Genomic DNA, 16427 nt, shown 5'->3' with positions numbered 1-16427 from the left:
TTATTAAATAGAATTGACACTGCTTGTTTAAAATGGATCAGTGACAAAAGTTTATTTTTACTATTTAAGCAAGTTCAGCAGATTGTGCAACAGAGACAATATCCTTTTATACTACTCACATAAGGGCTCACAGTTTATTACCTGGCCCATTGGCAACAGGAAATACACATGTTGATCAATTGGTTGCTTTATTAAAACAGGCCTCAGAATCTCATCAGCTTTTACATCAGCCTGCCAAAATGTTGTCTAGACAATTCTCAATCTGTCAACAGCAGGCAAAACAGATTATCAGAGAATATCCCCCTTGCATGTTACATCTACCTCAAGGGCCTAACACAGGAGTCAACCCTAGAGATTTGCTAAGGGACCATATCTGGTAAATGGATGTGACATGCTATACTTTCTTTGGACGCCTTGGGGCATTGGATGTCTCTGTAGACACCTTTTCAAAAGTCCTATGGGCTACTGCATCTACAGGGGAAATGGCAAAACAAGTTATTAATCATTGCCTAGCTGCTTTTTCCATCATGGGAATTCCAAAAAGTATTAAAACGGATAATGGGCCTGCTTACACAGCTGTCATTTCCAGCAATTTTGTAAAAAGTGGAAAACCAGCACATTATAGGAATACAGTGGGGCCTTGACTTACGAGTTTAATTCGTTCTGAGACCAAGCTCATTAAGGAGCTCGTTAACTCAAATTACTCTATCAACTCAATGCAAAAAATCGGCCGAGAGACAGCTGGTATCTCAAAAAACTAGTTAGTCGGGACACTTGTAAGTCAAGGCCCCACTGTACCATATAATTCCCAGGGACAGGCCATTATTGAGTGCCAATATCAGTGGCTATAATCCCAATTTGAGAATCTAAAAGGGAGGATTATGATGGAGAAATCACCTGTGAGTAGGCTGCACCAAGCCTTAATTACTTTAAATTTTCTCACTTGTGATGCTGATGGCAAGACACCCATGGAGTTACACTGGTGTCAGAATAAAACAATGGAAAATGGTCTAGTTAAATGGAAATATTCTGAAACTGGTTTATGGAAGGGACCCGACCCACTGCTAACATTTGGTCTAGAGTATATTTCCAGAAAATTTCTCCAAACCTGTGTGGATTCCTGCAAGAAATATTAAACTGCAACATGGATCTGGGAGAAGAATTAGCCAGATTAATGAGGACCTTGGGCCTGGAGCCACACCATGCAGCTGTGGACAATTGTTGTAACGTACCCCGCGAATCACAGAAGGATGCCTCAAGAAGTCGAATTAAAGAGTCACATTTATTGCAATCTGGGACTATGAGGGGCCATTCCCAAATCTCATAGCGATAAGATGGTGGGTGGCAAAACCAGACTTATATAGGCAAAGGTCACAAAGGTATTGATTACATCTCAAGGTTTGGAATGAGGCACCTGGCTCTCAAAAAAGCAGATTACAGAAGCAGAATTAAGCATGTTAATTACAGTTTCGGTTCTTGGGGTCACTGAATTGACAGAAATACATTATCTAGAGCCCTTGGGTAACCTGGGTTAAACTTAGGCATGTTATCTAAATTACAGTTTTGTATCTCTGGATCACTGAGTTGATAGAAACACATTATTTAGAGCCCTCTGGTCTCCTGACCACTGAGCTGTCAGGACAATTTAGAGTAATTGTGCTGTCCTGGTCTTGGGACCACTGAGTCACTGAAACACATTATCTGGAACCCTCGGTTCTTGGGATAATTGTGCTGTCCTGGTTCCCAGGTACAGAAGAATGTGCTTCGATAACCAGTAAGATCACAATCAATGGGATAGTCACGTTACAATCAATAAGGCATTCAATCAAATGGGATGATTTATACAATTCAGAAAATCAAAGTAACTTTTCTATTGTTAAGCCAAACAACAGTTTCCACCTGAAATGGTTGCTACCATACTTCATAATCAGCTACAACAGACACAAACAGCAGCCCCAGGCAACACATTGAAGATAAGGAGTGGAAGAAGAACATGGCAGATAATGAACAGCCCAGAGATGACTTGGGGAGTGATAAAGAAGATGGTCCAGAAAGCTGAACGAATTTGTGAAGGGACCAAAACCCCAAGAATGCCTGAAAACGTCTTTCTTGCCATGCTGGCAGTCACCAGCTGAGCGGTAATATTTCCAAGGGCTGATGGGGAAGTCCTTCGGGGTAAAACCCCTTACGTGGACTGATCCCCTGCCTAGTATAGTAAATATATGGGAAAAGTATAATTACACGGGTGTCCCCCCCCCCCCGCCCCCCCCCCAGCTTCCCTTGTATCAAACTACTGCTCCTTTGTGTGTAGAATTAAAGAGAGGTTTTTCTGGCTAGCATCACACCAAAGGAGGGGGAAGGGAAAACCTAAATACAATTACTAACACTGCTTGTTTCTGGGAAAGGCAAAGAGAATTTAACATTACTAAGACCACCCCCCACTAAGCCATTATGTAAAAAGTCTTATGAATGGCACCCACCAGCAGCAAACTTAAGAACAGTTTTTTCTTTTGTGTATTGAAGCTCCTAAGGGTCTGCATATAGTAATAATTAATGGAAATCAGCTGCTGCACTTGCACCAGTAAAATGATATAGTTTAAAATGATAACTTCAATGAAAAATCACCTTGCTGGTGCTTAAAGTAAAAATAACACCACCCTTGATATTTTGGAATTACAGCAGCCATTGTATAATTATTTCAGGCAAACTTTCAAACTAATTCCTTAGATGCCTGGCAGTAATTTAAAGAAAGAATTTACTCCTTTACTTTTGCCTTATAGCATAACCACTATTACCTGTCTCATTCTTGTTCTTATTTGTTTAATTTTAGTCTGCAAATGTGGGATAAAAGTCTTAAAAAAATTTGAGCTCTGCAAGCGGCATATCAACATCTATTAAGAAATTAAAGAGGGGGAAATGCTGAGAACCAAGATCAATAGTAATTAATATAAATGTGAGAAGTTCAGTCAGAAGGCTGAATTGGGCTCTTTGATATTCACAGCGTGAATATTTGCATTTTATTACCTACTGCTGACTCAATGGCCTAAAGCAGTGGTTCTCAACTTGTGGGTCACGACCCCTTTGGCGGTTGAACAACCCTTTCACAGGGGTCGCCTAAGACCATCCTGCATATCAGATATTTACATTACAATTCATAACAGTAGCAACATTACAGTTATGAAGTAGCAACGAAAATAATTTTATGGTTGGGTCCCAACATGAGGAACTGTATTTAAAGGGCCAGAAGGTTGAGAACCACTGGCCTAAAGGAAACTTCCCCAACCTGGTAATCTTACTGTTTACTAAACCATCATCTTTGATATGTCTGTTTGTATTCCTAAAAGGCAATTATGTATTCTAGTGAATAAAAGAAGATGGGAACAGAGATTCAGTGGAACTTGGCTACTACCTATAAGCTTTCCTGGCTTCCCCCAATAATTTCCAAATTTATATTTCTTGTCTTGTGTATTAATTTGTGCATCAGCCCTTTCTCCAAGCCTTTGAGCCTGAAATCCACATGGGCCATGGCTTTTCACACACCTAAATAAATAAAATGACTTCTGGGGGACTTTAAGGGAGAGATTTTAACACCCTGCTAACTACACTGGTTAAATCTTCCAGACAAAAAATTAACACGGAAACAGTGGCTCTAAAGAACATACTGGAACTGATTGATTTAATTGAGCTCTATAAAACATTTCACCTTAAAACTGCAGAATATTGGCTCGCTGTCTCCTCGGCCTGCGCCGCCGCTGCGCCGCCTTCCTGGCGGAGCGCCGCCCTGCCGGCCGCCATCGCGAGCGTGGTCGACACGAAGCTGTACGACATCCTGGGCGTGCCGCCCGGCGCCAGCGAGAACGAGCTGAAGAAGGCGTACAGAAAATTAGCCAAGGAATACCACCCTGATAAGAATCCAAATGCTGGAGACAAATTCAAAGAAATAAGCTTTGCGTATGAAGTGCTATCCAATCCTGAGAAACGCGAGCTATATGACCGCTATGGAGAGCAGGGTCTCAGGGGAGGCAGTGGCGGCGGCGGCGGCATGGATGACATCTTCTCGCACATTTTCAGTGGGGGCCTGTTTGGCTTCATGGGCAATCAGTGTAGAAGTCGAAACGGCAGAAGAAGAGGAGAAGATATGATGCATCCACTCAAAGTGTCTTTAGAAGATCTGTATAATGGCAAGACCACCAAACTATAGCTTAGCAAGAATGTGCTCTGCAGTGCGTGCAATGGCCAAGGTGGAAAGTCAGGGGCTGTTTAGAAGTGCAGCACCTGCTGGGGTCGCAGCGTCCGCATCATGATCCAGTAGCTGGCCCCGGGGATGGTGCAGCAGGTGCAGTCCGTGTGCTCCGACTGCAACGGAGAAGGAGAGGTCATTAATGAGAAGGACCACTGTAAAAAGTGCGAGGGGAAGAAGGTGATTAAAGAAGTCAAGATCCTCGAAGTCCACGTGGATAAGAGCATGAAGCACAGCCAGAGGATCACGTTCGCGGGGGAGGCAGACCAGACGCCCGGAGTGGAGCCGGGAGACATCGTTCTTTTGCTGCAAGAGAAGGAACATGAGGTGTTCCAGCGGGACGGCAACGACCTGCACATGACGTACAAGATAGGCCTTGTGGAGGCGCTCTGCGGATTCCAGTTCACATTCAAGCACCTCGATGCCCGTCAGATCGTGGTGAAGTACTCGCCGGGCAAAGTCATCTAGCCGGGGTGCATCCGGGTGGTTCGAGGGGAAGGAATGCCGCAGTATGGGAACCCCTTCGAGAAAGGCGACCTGTACATCAAGTTCGACATGCAGTTCCCTGAGAACAACTGGGTCAGCCCCGACAAGCTCTCCGAACTAGAAGACCTTCTGCCATCCCGACCGGAAGTCCCGAACATCATCGGGGACACAGAGGAGGTGGAGCTTCAGGAATTCGACAGCACCCGGGGGTTGGGAGGCGGGCAGAGGCGCGAGACCTACAACGACAGTTCCGACGAGGAGAGCAGCAGCCACCACGGCCCCGGCGTGCAGTGTGCCCACCAGTGAGCCGCGCGGCACAGGTGGGTTTCCTCCGCGTGCCCGGTTGGTCTGCAGCGGCCCAGCCAGAGGGTCTGTCGATCCGAATGAACTGATGGATATTTCCTGGTCTATGTGTAACTTTAAAGTCGGTATAGTATCTACAGAGTGTATAATTTAACTAACCACAGAGCTCTGCATCTTCGTCTGACTGGTCTGTACAGAGGAGAGCACTCGAGGAGGCAGGACTGACACGCGTTCCCAGGCCCGCCCTGGTCTGTGCGTGGTTTCTATCAGTTCCGTGTAGATTTTTGTCCCATGTTTGCAACTCGAAGCCCACGTTGTAAGTCTGTGTCCAGTGTGTCCTGAAGCTTGTGTTTGGCCGCACCTGCGTCATAAGCTGCTACAACCAGAATAAAGAGTTTCCGAGCCTGAAACAAAACAAAACAAAACAAAACCCTGCAGAATATTAATTCTCCTCAAGTGCACATGAATCACTCAAAAAGATAGACCACATCTCAAAACACAAAACAAGTCTCCACAAGTTCAAGATTGAAATCATATCAAGCATCTTCTCAGATCACAGTGGAATGAAATTACAAATCAACTACATTAAAAACACCAAAAAACATTCAAACACATGGAGGCTAAATAGCATGTTATTAAACAATGAACGGGTTAACAATGAAGTCAAGAAAGAAATAAAAATCTTCCTGGAAACAAATGAAAATTAACACACAACAACCCAAAATCTCTGGGACACAGCAAAAGCAATCTTCAGAATGAAGTTCAGAGCACTACAGGCTTACCTCAAAAAAACAAGAAAAAGTAACAATAAACCAGCTAACCCAACAATTTAAAGAACAAGAAAGAGAACAAGAAAGTGCAGAGTAAGTAGAACGAAGGCAATAATAAAGATTAGCACAGAAATAAACAACATAGAGACTAAAAAAACCAATAAAAAATCAATGAAACCAAGGGCCAGTTCTTCAAAAGATAAATGAGTTTGATTAACTATTAGCCAGACTCATCAAGAAACAAAGAGAGAAAACCCAAATAAATAAATCAGAAACCAAAGAAGTAACCACCGACACCACAGAAATACAAAGGATTGTAAGAAAATACTCTGAACAACTATATGTCAACAAGCTGGACAATGTGGATGAAATGGACAAATTTCTAGAAAAATACAATCTCCCAAAATGGAATCAGGAAGAATCAAAAAATCTGAGTAGGCCAATAACAACTGATGAAATAAAAGCATAAATAAAAAAAACTCCCAGCAAACTAAAGCCCAGGTCTGAATGGCTTCACAGGGAAGTTTTACCAAACATTCAAAGATAGTTTTACCAAACTATCACCTATACTTCTCAAATTATTCCAAAAAATCCAAGAGGAAAGAATACTTCCAAGCTCTTTCTTTGAGGTTAGCATTATCCTAAGTCCAAAACCAGATAAAGACACTGCAAAGAAAGATAATTATAAGTCAATATCCCCAATTTGCTAAAATCCTCAACAAAATATAAGAAAATCAGATCCAGCAATATATTAAAAAGATCATACACCACGACCAAATGGGATTCATTCCAGAGATGCAAGGCTGGTACAATATTTGCAAATCAATAAATATGATAGATCACATAAATAAATAGAAAGACAAAAATCACATGATCATATCAATAGATGCAGAAAAATCCTTCTATAAAATTCAACAACTTTTTTGATAAAACTCTCAGCAAAGTGGGAATAGATGGAGCATATCTCAACATGATAAAAGCCATATATGACAACCCTACAGTGAACATCATAATCAAAGGGAAAACACTAAAACATTATCCCTAAGAACAGGAACAAGGCAGGGATGTCCACTTTCACCACTCTTATTCAACACAGTACAGGAAGTCCTAGCCACAGCAATCAGACAAGAAGCAGAAATAAAAGACATCCAAATTGGAAAGGAAAAAGTAAAACTCTCATTATTCGCAGATGACATTATACTGTAAATATAAAAACCTAAAGACTCCACCAAAAAGCTACTAGATTTATTAAATGAATTCAGAAATGTAGCAGGATGCAAAATTAATACTTAGGAATCCATGGCATTTTTTATATACCAATAATGAACTCCCTGAAAGAGAAACTAAGCAAACAATCCCATTTACCACTGCAACAAAAAATTAAGTGCTTAGGTATAAACTCAACCAATGAAGTAAAAGACCTGTATCATTCTCAGAAAACTACAAGATGTTGAAAAAAGAGGTAGAGGAAAATATAAAAAAATGGGAGAATATACCATGTTCTTGGACGGTAGAATTGTCATCATAAAAATGTCCATACTACACCCCCCCCTACCAAATCCATAGATTCAATGCAATCTCTATTGAAATACCAATGGGATATTTCATAGACCTAGAATAAACTCTCCAAAATTTTTATATGGAATAAAAAAAGACACTGTATAGCTGAAGAAATCTTGAGAAAGAAGAACAAGGTTGGAGGGATCAAAATACAAGATATTAAGTTATACTACAAAGCCACTATACTCAAAACAGCCTGGTACTGAAACAGGAAACAGTCATGTAGATCAATGGAATAAAACAGAGAATCCAGAAATAGACCCAAACCATTATCCTCAATTAATAATTGAGAAAATAGATAAGAGCTTACAATGAAGTAAAGACAGTCTCTCTAAATGGTATTGGGAGGAGGAAAAATGGCGGCGGTATAGACAGACGGACATATCCCATGCCTTGTCCTGGAGCAGATAGGGTGAGCAGCTGAAACGAGTAACATCTAGCCCAAATTGGCAGAGGAGATTCAGCTGGGAGACAGTTTGCAGCCGGGAAAGGCAGAGGACTCCTGACAAAAGGTAAAGTCAAAGCTCTGGGAAGGATAATCAGCCAGAACATTGAGCCTTGAGGATCAGAGGGAACCCACACGGCACGGGCTTGAGCCGCTTCCCTAGGGATTGGCGCAGTGGAAAGAAGGTACGCAGAACTGCTGTTCAGCAGGGGATTCTAGATCTGGGTCCACAATCAGGAAAGGCTGAAGAGTGCTGGAAGGGATTGAGGAAGATGGCGACTGGCAGGGAGGTAGGGAGGGAGAGAGTGTGAGAGCAGGAGGGAGTGATAGAGGAGTGTGTGGACATGTGTGGTATGCATGTGTATGAGCTAGGGACAGCTAGATTCTGCAGGTCTTCTAAGGGGCTGCTAAACCAGGCAGTCTTAGATGGCGGAGACTTGCTCCCAGCGTGGACACTCCTGGGCGGCCAGCGCTGGCACAGAGACCATGCCATCTTGAGAAATAGCTGCTTGAGACTAACATCCTGGCCTCAGCACCACCCAGTCTGGTCTCAGACACAAACCAGGACCCTGCAGCCACTGGGGACAGAGACCTGCGATCACAGCTACAGACCCAGGGACACCAAGAATCCAGACATCCTGGCAAAAGATCTCTGTAAGTAACAGAGCCCATCCCCCTCCCCACAGGCTTGCAGGCAGTGCCATAGTAACTGATAGACCCACTCCTCACCCAGGGCTCAGTGCTGCTACAGGAGTCTTAGCCTGGAAGTGCTCAAACACTGGGAACTTGCTCCCCGCAGCATAGGGTGCAGGAGTCTTGGCCTGAAAGTGCGAAAACACTGGGGGATTGTTCTCCACAGCACGGGCTGCAGGAATCTTAGCCTGAAAGTGCGCGAAGGCTGGGGGCTTGTTTCCCGCAGAACGGGCTGCAGAAGTCTTGGCCTGGAAGTGCGCAAACACTGGGGGCTTGTTTCCCTCAGCAGGGGCTCCAGGACCCCGATTCTCCTGGTGGGAGGCAGCACCAGGCACCAGACACCTGACTGTGTTTCTTATCACCTGTGCCTGGGATCCCTGATTCCCTGTGCATTCACACTAAGAGCCAGTGACTCCAATTCTTGGTGCATGTGCACAGGGACCCTGATTCTCAATGCGAGGCCACGTGAAACAATAGAGACACTAATACTGGATTCTTGGGGAACTCTGACTCCTGGCACATGCTAGGGGACTCTGATTTTCAACACACTCCAGGAGGGGTCTCTGTTCCAGCATGGTGCAGGCGGGGTCCCTGATTCTAAGTGTGCACACGAGGCCATATTGAGCGCTGGTAACGCTGACTCTGAGTGAGTCTGGTTTTCACCAACCCACCACAACCACACATCTTAGTGTCAGAGTTCTTCAGTGACACTAGGGTGGTGGAAAGCTCCCACTGAACACAGCCCAGGCCCACGCAACATGCAACATGATGTTTGAACTATCTGGAGATAGTCAGAATGGGGAGACTACACAATCCCCAGAGGAAAGAAAATGAGGATTCACCAAGAAAGGAAATTAATGAAATTGAAGCATGCAACATGACAGAAAAAGAATTCAGAGGAATAGTACAATTAATTCACCGGATGGATGAGAAAATCAACAACCTATGCAAAAATAAGAAAGAAATTAAAAGTGATATAGCTACAATCAAAAACACCATGGAAGGTTTCAACAGTAGACTAGAAGAAGCAGAGGATCGAATTAGTGAGTTAGAAGATAAAGTAGAGAAACAAGATAAATCTGAACAGCAACTGGAGAAAAAAATTAAAAAGCAGGAGGAGAGCCTAAGGGAGCTTTGGGACAACATGAAACAAAGTAACATACGCATAATAGGGGTGCCAAAAGGACAAGAAGAGCAGCAAGGATTAGAAAACCTATTTGAAGAAATAATGTCAGAAAACTGCCCAGATATGGGGAAGAAAAGAAGTCACAGAAGCACAGGGAGTCCCAAGCAAGATGAACCTGAAAAGACCCACACCAAGACACATCATAATTACCATGGCAAATGTTCAGGACAAAGAGAGAATCTTAAAGGCTGCAAGAGAGAAATGGGAAGTTACATACAAGGGAACTCCCAATAGATTAACAAATGATTTCTCAACAGAAAGACATCAGGACAGAAAATAATGGACAGAAATTTACAAAGAGATGCAAAGCAAGGGACTGAATCCAAGAATACTCTATCCAGTTAACGATTTTTCTTTTAGCAACGCCAACACATTGAACTGGAATTATAAATGTAAACAGTATACTCGTTATTTCACAGCTGTTTAAACTTGAGTTTTCAGTGTATTTACACTGCCCTTTAGATATTTAGGCTCTATTTACTGGTAATTCAAGTGTTCCGTATACATTTTTAGACAATTTCACGGTCTATTATTGTAAATTATAAGAATAATAACCCCATTCACACAGTGTTCTGAGCTCTTTAAGCTTGAATACTTAAGGATTTTAGCTAGTTTCCTTTAGAAACGACAAAGCATTGAATCAGAATTATAAATGTAAACAGTATACTCATATTTCACAGCTGTTTGAATGTGACTTTTCAGTGTATTTCAACTGCCCTTTAGATATTAAGAATATTTCTGTGTAATACCAGTGTTCCACATACATGTCCAGAAAAACATAGGGTCTATCATTGTGAATTATAAGAGCAATAACCACATTCACAGAGTGTTCTGAGCTCTATAAGCTTTAATTTGTAAGGGTCTTAATAACTTTCCTTTAAAAACGCTAACTCACTGAACCGGAATTATAAATGTAAACAGTATACTCATCATTTCAGAGGTTTTGAACATGTTTTCAGGGTATTTACACTGCCCGTTTTATATTAAGGTTCTATTTACTTGTAAGTCAAGTGTTCCATATATATATTTATGGACAATTCCGTTGTCTATTACTGTGAATTCTAGGATTAGTAATAACATTTACAGAGTGTTCTGAGCTCTATTAGGTTGTATTCTTAAGAATTTTATCTAGTTTCTTTAGAAACACCATCGGATTGACCGGAATTAAAACTATAAACAGTATACTTGTCATTTCAGAGCTCTTTGAACATGTTTTCAGTAAATTTACACTGCCCGTTTTATAATAAGGTTCTATTTACTTGTAAGTAAAGTGTTCAATACATATCTCTGGACAATTCCAGTGTCTATTATTGTGAATTCTAAGATTAATAACCACATTTACAGAGTGTTCAGAGCTCTATTAGCTTGTATTCTTAAGGATTTTAAGTAGTTTCTTTAGAAACGCCATCGGATTGATGAGAATTAAAACTGTAAAGTGTATACTACTAATTTCTTAGCTGTTTGAACATGTTTTCACTGTATTTACACTGCCCATTTTAAATTAAGGTTCTATTGACTTGTATTTCAAGTTTTTCATATACATTAATGGAAAATTCCATTGTCTATTAATGTGAATTCTAAGAGGAGTATCCTCCTTCAGATAGTGTTCTGAGCTCTATGACCTTGTATTCTTAAGGATGTTAAGTAGTTTCTTTAGAAACGCCATCGGATTGACTGAACTTAAAAGTGAAGACAGTATACTCTTTATTACTCAGCTGTTTGAACATGTTTTCAGTGTATTTACGCTGCCCGTTTTATATTAAGGTTCTATAGACTTGTATTTCAAGAGTTTCATATACATTTATGGACAATTCCATTATCTATTAATGTGAATTCTAAGAATAGTAACCACATTCACATAGTGTTATAGACTTTATTAAATTGTATACTTAAGGATTTTATGGAGTTTCTTTAGAAACAGCATCTGATTGATTGACATTAAAACTTTAAATAGTATAATCTTCATTTCAAATCTGTTTGAACGTGATTTCCTTGTATTTACACTGCCCGTTTTATATTAAGATTCTATTTACTTGTAATTCGAGTGTTCTATATACATCACAGGCCAACTCCAGTGCCAATTATTGTGAATTCTTAGATTGTTAACCATATTTACAGAGTGTTTGAGCTCTATTAACCTGTATTCTTAAGGATTTTAGGTAGTTTCTTTAAAAATGACATCGGATTGACTCAAATTAAAACTGCTAACAGTATACTCTTCATTTCACAGTGTTTGAACGAGTTTTCAGTGTATTTTTCTTGCCCGTTTTCTATTAAGCTTCTATTTACTTGTAATTCAAGTGTTCCACATACATTTCTGGACAATTCCATCATTGATTATTGTGAATTCTAAGATTAGTAACCGCATTTACAGAGTGTTCTGAGGTCTATTAGCTTGTATTCTTAAGGATTTTATGTAGTTTCTTTAAAAACGCCATCTGATTGACTGAAATTAAAACTGTATACAGTATGCTCTTTATTTCACAGCTGTTCGAATGGGTTTTCAGTGTATTTATGTTGCCCGTTTTGTATTACGATTTATTTACTTGTAATTCAAGTGTTCCATATACATTTCTCAAGAGATCCATCATGGATTATTGTGAATTCTAAGATTAGTAATGACATTTACAGAGTGTTCTGAGCTCTACTAGCTTGTATTCTTAAAAATGTAGTTGCTTTAGAAATGCCCTCGGATTCACAAGAATTAAAACTGTGAACAGTAAACTCGTCATTTCAGAGCTGTTCAAACATGTTTTCAGTGTATTTACACTACCCGTTTAACATTAGGGTTCTATTTACTTGAAATTCAAGTGTTCCACATAAATCACTGGACGATTCCAGTGTCTATTATTGTGAATTCTTAGATTAGTAACTACATTTACTGAGTGTTCTGAGTTCTATTAGCTAGTATTCTTAAAGATTTTTATGTAATTTCTTTAAAAAAGCCACGGATTGACTGAAATTGCAACTGAAAACAGTTTACTCTTCATTTCACAGCTGTTTGAACGTGTTTTCAGTGTATTTATGTTGCTGGTTTTGTATAAAAGTTCTATTTAATTGTAATTCAAGTGCTCCATATATATCACTGGACTATTCCAGTGTCTATTATTGTGAATTCTTACATTAGTAACCACATTTACAGAGTGTTCTGAGCTACATTAGCTTGTATTATTAAGGATTTTATGTAGTTTCTTTAAAAACGCAATCGGAATGACTGAAATTTAAACTGTAAACAGTATACTCTTCATTTCACAGCTGTTTGAACGTTTTTTTTAGTGTATTTACGCTGCCCGTTTTATATTAAGGCTCTATTTACTTGTTTTTCAAGTGTTCCATATATATTTCTGGACAATTCTATTGTCTATTATTGTGAATTCTAAGATTAGTAACAACAGTTACATGTTTTCTGAGCTCTATTAGCTTGTATTCTTAAGGATTTTGTCTAGTATCTTTAGAAACACTATCGAATTGACTTGAATTAATACTGTAAACAGTATACTCATCATTTCAGAGGTGTTTGAACATGTTTTCAGTGTCTTTACACTTGCCGTTTTATATTAAGGTTCTATTGTAAGTCAAGTGTTTCGTATACATTCATGGACAATTCCATTGTCTATTAATATGAATTCTAAGAGTAGTAGCCACATTCACTTGGTGTTCTGAGCTCCATTAAGTTGTATTCTTTTTTGAAATATATTTTTCATTAAGATATTACATATATGTCCATATCCCCATGTTGCCCCCTACCCCCCCCCCCCCAGCTCATGCCCTCACCCCCCTGTTGTCCGTGTCCATTGGTTAGGCCTATATGCTTGCATATAAGTCCTTTGGTTGATCTTTACCCCTTATCCCCACCCTCCCCTACCTTCCCTCCAAGGCCTGACAGTCCAATCAATGCCTCTCCGTCTCTGGGTCAGTCCTTGTTCATCAGTTTATGTTGTTCATTATATTCCACAAATGAGTGAGATCATGTGGTGTTTATCCTTCTCTGACTGGCTTATTTCACTCAGCACAATGCTCTCCAGTTCCATCCATGCTGTGGTAAATGGTAAGAGTTCCTTTTACTTCTTCCTCTTTTTAAAGAATACCTTTCAGCATTTCATATAATGCTGGTTTGGTGGTGATGAACTCCTTTAGCTTTTCCTTATCTGTGAAGTTCTTTATCTGACCTTCAATTCTGAATGATAGCTTTGCTGGATAAAGTCATCTTGGTTGTAGGTTCTTGCTGTTCATCACTTTGAATATTTCTTGCCACTCTCTTCTGCCCTGCATGGTTTCTGTTGAGAAATCAGCTGACAGTCGTATGGGTACTCCCTTGTAGGTAACTGACTGTCTTTCTCTTGCTGCTTTTAAGATTCTCTCTTTGTCTTTTGCTCTTGGCATTTTAATTATGATGTGTCTTGGTGTGGTCCTCTTTGGGTTCCTTTTGTTTGGTGTTCTCTGCCCTTCCTGGACTTGTAAGTCTATTTCTTTGACCAGGTAGGGGAAGTTTTCTGTCATTATTTCTTCAAATATGTTTTCAATATCTTGCCCTCTCTCTTCCTCTGGTACCCCTATAATTCTGATGTTGGTACGCTTGAAGTTGTCCCAGAGGTTCCTTACACTCTCTTCATATTTTTGGATTCTTTTCTTTTTTCTTTTTCGGTTTGGCATTTTTTGTTTCTTCATATTTCAAATCTTTGACTTGATTCTTGGGATCCTCTTGTCTGCTGTTGGATCTCTGTATATTATTCTTTATTTCAGTCCATGTATGCTTCATTTATAGTTGGTCTTTTTTCATACCCTCCAGGGTCTCACTAAATTTATTGGCAGTTTCCATAAAATTCTTGAAAAAGCTTATAAATGTGGCCTTGAACTCTATATCCAGTCGTTTGCTTTCCTCCATTTCTGTCATTTGTGACCTGTTTCTTTGTCTCCGCATTTTTTATGCTTCCCTGTGTTGATAAAGTGATTTTGTGTGCTAGGTGTCCTGTAGGGCCCAGTGGCTCAGCCTCCCCAGTTACCTGGGGTGGACACTCTTGGTGCACCCCCTTGTGGGCTTTGTGCACAGTCTTGTTGTAGTTATGCCTTGATTGCTGTTGGTATCTCTGGGAGGAATTGACCTCCAGGCCAATTGGTTGTGAGAATCGGCTGTGTCTGCAGTGGGAGAACTTCTGTGCTGAAGACACCTTTCTGGGGCAAGACTTGCTTCAGTGGGGCTTTGGTGCTCACTGAGTCTGCCCCCCCTGAGTGTGTCCTTTATGGATCTGAGGAGTTGTAATCTGGATGGCCCCACTCTGACCACTGGGTACACTGGCTCTTGTATCTAAAGAGGTGCTAATTTAGCCTCTTCCTGAGGTTACCCAGCAGGAGCTAAGAAGAGAACTGCAGATTTCCCTTCCTTTTTTGGAGTTTGGAGGTGCCCAGATGAAGCCCAACTGTGAAGCAATGCAAGCTGATGTGGGGCCTTCAGCCTTCTCTTGGAAATTCTGGGTCTGTCTGGCCCAGCTGCAGTATGTTAGGTAATTTTCAGTTTGCAAAGGGCCAGGGCATTCATATGCAAAAGCCTCTGCCTCAGCCTGGGTGGGGCGGGATCTCAGGGAACCAAAGGGCGGAGCAAGCAGCTATGGCGGATCCTCAACCCTGCCCTAAGGGGTCACGCGTGTCTTAGTGTCCCAATAATTGCTGCAAGCAAATCTGAGGGAAAGCCGCCCTCAAGTTCCGAGTTCTGCCTGCTGCCAGACAGTCCAGTTTTTCTCCGCATGAGTCCTGGGTCCCCAGAGACTTCCCAGAACTGGAGTTCAGAGCAGTCGGGAGCTTGTGACTCCCTCCCAATTCAAAAAGACAGCCGCGTCCTCAGGTGCTTGAGCCTCTGTACCTCTGCACTTTACTTCCGCTCCTCCTCTGAGTCTACGTGTGCTTTTCTTTTTCCTTCTAGTTGTAGAATTTCCACTCAGCCAGCCTTCCTGTAGTTCTGGATGATGTCCATTTTGTCTTTTCCTTGTATTTTTGAAGTTGTTGTAGGAGGCAGCATTTTCCAGTTTTTACCTATGCCGCCATCTTGGTTTCCTCTATTAAGTTGTATTCTTAAGTATTGTATTTTCTTTAGAAATGCCATTGGAATGACTGAAATTAAAACTTGAAACAGTATACTCGTCATTTCTCAACTGTTTGAACGTGTTTACAGTGTATTTACACTGCCTGTTTTATATTAAGTTTCTATTGAGTTGCATTTCAAGTGTTCCATATGCATTTCTGGACAATTCCATTGTCTATTAATGGGAATTCTAAGAATAGTAACCCCATTTACAAAGTGTTCTGAGTTTTATTGTATTCTTAAGGATTTTATGTAGTTTCTTTATAAACGCCATCATATTAACTCAAATTAAAAATGTAAACCGAGGAGAAACTAAGATGGCGGCATAGATAAACACCGGGAAATTGCTGCCTCCCACACAACTTCAAAAATACACCAAAACGACAAAACGGACATCATCCAGAACTACAGGAAGGCTGGCTGAATGGAAATTCTACAACTAGAAAGAAAAAAAAGCACACTGAGAGCCAGAGGAGCTGCAGAAGTAAAGTACAGAGGTGTGGAGGCTCGCGCGCGCAGAAAGGGGCTGGTACCTGAGGACGCGGCTGTCTCTTTGAATCAGGAGGGAGTCACAAGCTCTTGACTGCTCTGAACTCCAGTTCCAGGAAGTCTCTGGGAACCCAGGACTCATACGGGGAGAAACTGGACTGTCTGGCAGCAGGCAGAAC

General features: G+C 41.0%; 1 pseudogene; it reads left to right on the top strand.

Moving 5' to 3' along the window:
* Positions 1 to 1144: 1144 nt before the first annotated feature.
* Positions 1145 to 5448, top strand: LOC132217187 (dnaJ homolog subfamily A member 2-like; annotated as a pseudogene).
* Positions 5449 to 16427: the final 10979 nt, after the last annotated feature.

Source organism: Myotis daubentonii, chromosome 15, assembly GCF_963259705.1.
Source record: "Myotis daubentonii chromosome 15, mMyoDau2.1, whole genome shotgun sequence".
Classification (NCBI taxonomy): domain Eukaryota; kingdom Metazoa; phylum Chordata; class Mammalia; order Chiroptera; family Vespertilionidae; genus Myotis; species Myotis daubentonii.
The sequence above is the reverse complement of the archived record's forward strand: the minus strand, read 5'-3'. Positions and strand labels throughout refer to the sequence as shown.